This window comes from Rhinopithecus bieti, unplaced genomic scaffold (genome assembly GCF_001698545.2).
Source record: "Rhinopithecus bieti isolate Rb0 unplaced genomic scaffold, ASM169854v2 scaffold_30337, whole genome shotgun sequence".
Classification (NCBI taxonomy): domain Eukaryota; kingdom Metazoa; phylum Chordata; class Mammalia; order Primates; family Cercopithecidae; genus Rhinopithecus; species Rhinopithecus bieti.
The window spans coordinates 849,843-855,692 of NW_016813238.1; the positions used below are offsets into that span (position 1 = coordinate 849,843).

Below are 5,850 nucleotides of genomic sequence, written 5' to 3' on the forward strand. Positions count from 1 at the left end.
CTGATGATCATTACAGCTGTACACCCCAGGCTTGACTTCATTCTCCAGCTGCACCTGACTACCTTCCTGGTGTCCCACAGGCTCACAGCCTCTCTGGTTTCCTTGACTTTTCACATAGTATTTCCTTGATGTGAAAATAGCCCTGCTCTACCTAGAGGCTTCCCACTACTTCTTGAGGTGCAATTAAAGTTCCTTCTCTCCCATATGTAATACTGTTTTTCTTACCTACTCTCTGATCCCTAGCACGAAGTCCTATTTAAATTTTTGGTTTGCATCTGTCTCTCCTACTAGACTATAAGTTCTTGTAGCTCAAGATATGTCTGAACCCCATCTCACCAGTGACTAGCACAGTGTCTAGTGCAGGTTCATCACTAAGTAAATGTTTAATAAAATAATACGTAAGAAGCTGGCAGAAATTCTTGGGTTTTCCCTCTTTCCTCCATCTGAAGGTGGTTTTCCTGGGTGATAAAATGCCTTAGAAATTATTGAGTTTTCAACAATGAAGTCTAGTTTAGACTCAGCCTGGCTCTATGATCAGCCATGAGTTGGGTGGAGTGGCAACTTTTGCAATTTGAGATTTTAGTGGTTTAAATAGGGACAAACTGGATCTTTTCCCACATAGGCCCAATCCAGGTACTTACTTGAAAATAATTTATTTTTCTTTCTTTTTTTTTCTTTTTGAGAGGGAGTTTCGCTCTTCTTGCCCAGACTATAGTGCGGTGGCGCGATCTCGGCTCTCTGCAACCTCTGCCTCCTGGGTTCAAGCAATTTTCCTGCCTCAGACGCCTGAATAGGTGGGATTACAGGTGCCCACCAACACACCCAGCTAATTTTTTGTATTTTTAGTAGAGATGGAATTTCACCATGTTGGTCAGGCTGGTCTTGAACTCCTGGCCTCAGATGATCCACCCTCCTTGGCCTCCCAAAGTGCTGGGATTACAGGCATGGGCTACTGCGCCCAGCCTGAAAATAATTTTTTGTAGGACCTTTTAAAGGAGTATGATAACAACTTTTGAGTCATATATTTTATCCTAGACTTAAAATGTTTCAGTAATTACCCAGTAGCATGAACTCTTTCTTTCATCGTTCTTGCAGGCCCAAGAGCCTGGATGCCAAGCCTATCCTCTCCATGTGAAGCACCAACTTGGGGGTGTCAACTTAAAATATGAGACCCATAAACTTGGAAAGGAGGACTTTATTTCTTGAGAAGGGTTGCAAACTGCAGGCTCTGGAAAGTGACACCTCCAGCAGAGACCACAAACAGGTACTCTGAGGGAGAAAGGGTGGGATAGGAGTTTTATGCCAAACAGGTTGGCTAAATAGACATATTCAACAGGTCACAGGGGGGACTATGAATATTCATGAAAGGGGGCCATATGTGTGCTTGATAAGCAAACATATGTGTTACATACACCCCATGTTTACGTTCGAGTGGAGATATAACATTAAATGCAGTAAAATTAGGCTCTGTATGTTAAAAGGTGAAACACAAGGCACGAAGGCACTTGGTACACAGCCTCGGTGAACCAGCCAGAACTAGCCCATGGTTGAATACTTTGTAGCCTGGTCAGTTTGTCACGTCAAAATAGCAAAAAGGGTTGGGAGTCAGGCTGCAGCAGCAGGCAGTTGGTTGAAGTCAGCGGTGGGGTGTTCCATTCTTTGTTTTTCCAGGGCTGGTTTCTGTTTAATGTAGGAAAAAAACAAACAAACAAACAAACAAAAAACCTGGTAACACTTAGTGAGGAAGTGGTATACGGAGGCGCAAGTTCTCGTCTCCTTACGGCCGGGAAACTTAGTTTTTAGTTTTTCTGGGGTCGCCTTGGCCAAGAGGGGTCCTTTCAGTCGGTCAAAGGGCTCAGGGTTTTATTATTGATCTGTTTATTTATTTTTCTGAGATGGAGTCTCCCTCTGTCACTCAGGCTGGAGTGCAGTGGCAAGATCTTGGTTCACTGCAACCTCCGCCCCCCGGGTTCAAGCAATTCTGCCTCAGCCTCCCGAGCAGCTGCGATTATAAGCACATGCCACCATGCCCGGGTAATTTTTGCATTTTTGTAGAGATGGGGTTTCACCATGTTGGCCAGACTGGTCTCAAACTCCTGACCTCAGGTGATCCACCTCCCTCGGCCTCCCAAAGTGCTGAGATTACTAGCTTGAGCCACCTCACCTGGCCTCAGGGTTTTATTTTTATTTCACGGTGGAATTCCTGGCTCCAATCTAATTTTTTTTTAAAAAAAGACACAGAAAAGATAATTCAAACTCTTTTTTTTTTTTTTGAGACGGAGTCTCGCTCTGTCGCCCAGGCTGGAGTGCAGTGGCCAGATCTCGGCTCACTGCAAGCTCCGCCTCCCAGGTTTACACCATTCTCCTGCCTCAGCCTCCCGAGTAGCTGGGACTACAGGCACCCACCACCTCGCCCGGCTACAGGCACCCGCCACCTTGCCATTTTTTTTTTAGTAGAGACGGGGTTTCACCGTGTTAGCCAGGATGGTCTCGATCTCCTGACCTCGTGATCCGCCCGTCTCGGCCTCCCAAAGTGCTGGGATTACAGGCTTGAGCCACCGCGCCCGGCCTCAAATATTTTTAAAAGACTAAAACCATAAAGTGTGGTTCCTTGTCACACAGCAGGGAGGATCTGACCTTCGGGGAGGTCAGATGGTGTGGAGGAAGCACAGAGGGAGGTGGCAAGGGCATGTCCTGGTCTCTCTTTCTCTGGACCTCGCCTCCTCCTGGACTGATATCCTCACACTCTCAATAGAGACATCAGAAGTTAGCACAAACAGTCCTAGAGTGTGCTACTTCCATATCACATTAGCTGAGCCACAGAAAATTTTGAAATGTCAAGTCTGGCTCAACCTGTCACCATTTATAGAAGGCATCCCTCCTTCTAGACTGGCCTAAAAGTGAAGACTCAGAGTAGAGGACTCATTAACATGAAGGAAGCTTTAGATATTTAATCCGGAAAAGCAAGTAAAAGGACCATGGAGACAAATGGGTTAAGAGAAAAGGAACAGCTTGCCAGCCGCGGGGTGGGAGTTGCCAGAGGTGCTACCAGTCTCAAGACTAGAAGGAAACTGTCCCAGAGCTTGGGTTTTCCAGGCTTACAGACAAAACCAGAGTGGAGCACAGTTGGTACTTACAAGTCTCTCTTTCCTCCCCATAGTGGACCTTCTCAAACTGGGGTATTGACCTCTGATGAACCCCCATCCAAACCTGTGCCTTTCATCATAAAAAGAAGCACTTTGAGGTGCTCAACTTCAAGCTTGCTAGAGAAGGAGGAAAAGCAGGTTGAGTTTGACATAATTAGAATGGATTCAGCCTTTCCAGCAGAGTAAGTTTCTTTCATGGTGGACGGCGACCACCCACTGCCATTTCTACAAGAAGATTTTGCTTCTTAGGCACTGAGTTCCTGGTTCTTTCACTAGAAAAAAATCAGTACGTTGGCAATCCAGTACTTCCAACTTCTGTGAAGAACCGGGCAGGCGACGGGGGCTTGGGGACGGGGGCGGGGCCCAAAGACAAGGCTGCCATTTGGTGTGCCCACCACAGAGGGACATTTACTCTACCTGAAGCACAAGTATTTTCTCAGTGATGTTGGCTCCTACAAAGTCGAAAGGGGTAGGCTCCCTGGCTTACGCCCCAGGAGTTTGGACTGAAAGGGAGACTAAAAGGGTCTTCCTCTAAGTTTATGATGTTGCCCTCCCCTGGCTACAACAGATGTGCTCTGGCCATAAGCATCCCAGGTTCTCTGAGTGATGGTGGGTATGGAAATGTTCCCAAACACAGGTATGGGGGTGGACCCTCCCACTGTACTAATCCATGCCCAGGGCTGGAAGGTCCCTGGTGCTCTGAACTGGATTCATAAGCAGTAGCATCTCCAACCACAAGTATGGTGTCAGCCCCTCCAACAGTAGCACATGTGTTCCCATGGGTGCCTGATAGAAAGTGGGAACATGTGTTTATTAGCCAGGTGGGCCCCAAATGCTCTGATAAGGTGCAGAAAGAGGACTCTTTGTCACTGTTGCGCTGTGCCCTCCCATTGCAACCCATGTGCTCTGAACAGGTGGAGCCCAGGTGCTTTGCATGTAGGCGGACACAAGAGGGCCTCTAAGCACAAGTGTGGTGTTGGAACCCTCAAGGCTACAGATGCATTCTGGCCAGGTGTGTCCCGGGTGGTCTGATTATAGACAGCGATAGAATTCTCTCCAGCACAGTTATAGAGAGGCTCGTCCAACTGATGTGCTCTAGCAGGATGGAACCTGGGTGATCCGAACACAAGGAGGAACAGAAGTTTCTTCTGAGACATGCTCCTTCTTAGCGATGCTGTCTCCTTGAATAGTAACAGGTATGCTTTGGCTGGGTGGGCCTCAGGCACTCTGACTGTAGCCAGGAAGGAAAGGTCTCCCAGAACAGATTTCTGCTCCGTAGCGCTGATCTTCCCTCATTGCAACAGGGATGCTATAGGCTGGCAGGACCTTGTGCTCAGGTCTAAGCCCTCCTAGAATAAGCTGTGGTTCTGGGTGTTCTCCTCAGCTCTTCTGCAGATTTCAGTGCCCCCTGACAAGGAGCTAGGGTTTGGGACAGACACAATGACTGCAAAGCTGCCACTACCCAAAGGGGCTTAGATATTAATGGTGCATGCCACTGCTGCGGTGGCCCTTTCTTGGACGGTCATCCTTTGATCCCTATTTTTTTTTTTATCATCCTCCTCCTATGCTATTCCTTTTCTGTGAGCTCCTAGAAAAGGAGTAGTGTCCTAATTTTTTTTTTTTCTTTTTTTACTTTTTTGAGACAGAGTCTCACTCTTATCACCCAGGCTGGAGTGCAGTGGCATGATCTCAGCTCACTGCAACCTCCATCTCCTAGGTTCAAGCGATTATCCTGTCTCAGGCCTCCACCTCTCAGGTTCAAGTGATTCTCCTGCCTCCGCCTCTGCCTCCTGGGTTCAAGCAAACCTCCGTCTCCTGGATTCAAGTGATTCTCCTGCCTCAGCCTCCCGAGTAGATGGGACTACAGGTGTGCGCAACCATGCCCAGCTAATTTTTGTGTTTTTAGTAGAGATGGGGGTTTCACCATGTTGGCCAAACTCCTGACCTCAGGTGATCTGCCCACCTCAGCCTCCCAAAGTGCTGGGATTACAGGCGTGAGCCACCATGCCCGGCCCGCAGTCTCTTTTAAGCAAGGATCAGGGGAGTAATCGGATGGCCCAGATAGCGCTCCTGCTGTTGAAGGAGCCCAGATGTTGCTCAGATAGCAACAGGAAAAGAAGTCACTTTCCCCCTGCAGGTTGGATCAGTACTTTTCCTGAGTGGCTGCACTTCGAGGTGCAAGCATACAGTGCTGTCTTTCTGAGAGCCCCGGAGTGACACCAAGGGGAGGCCCCCTTCTGATGTAAACACTGAGCTTGCTGGGTTGCATAAGGCCTCTCATATATCAGGGGTGATATAAACTGAGGGGGTAAAGGTGGCCGTATTGCTCCCAGGAACTGTGTTCAGAAGATGCACAGGTGCAGCAGGATTCCTGCCAGAAGCAGGAACGGAGAGGGCGGGGAGAAAAAGGAGGATGGTGGCCTGGGGGCTGGGCAGGGTGAGGCTTACTGAGGAAGTTGTCCGTGAAGAGCAGTTTGTGTCCTGTCTGACACTGAGAGTCTAGTAAGAAATTTGGAGAGGTCTCCTAGCTGCGTGTTCCTCCAAGGCAAACCATGCTGAATGCTTGTGACATGTCATTGGAACACACATCAGAGAAAGGGTGTGCTAGAGCAGAGAGGAAAGACAAGTCACCGAAGGGCAAAGGGGAGTCCCAGCAGGACTTTTGAGAGCTTGAGACAGCTCATGCTCTTTGCAGGTGCTTGGC

The 5,850-nt window shown here is 48.5% G+C and overlaps 1 long non-coding RNA gene across 1 annotated transcript; it reads left to right on the top strand.

The window, feature by feature from the left end:
• The first annotated feature begins 754 nt into the window (after positions 1 to 754).
• Positions 755 to 4,818, top strand: LOC108512592 (uncharacterized). The gene is made up of 3 exons (XR_001880633.1): positions 755 to 794; positions 1,096 to 1,264; positions 3,161 to 4,818. It is a non-coding gene; the product is annotated as an uncharacterized LOC108512592 (long non-coding RNA).
• Positions 4,819 to 5,850: the final 1,032 nt, after the last annotated feature.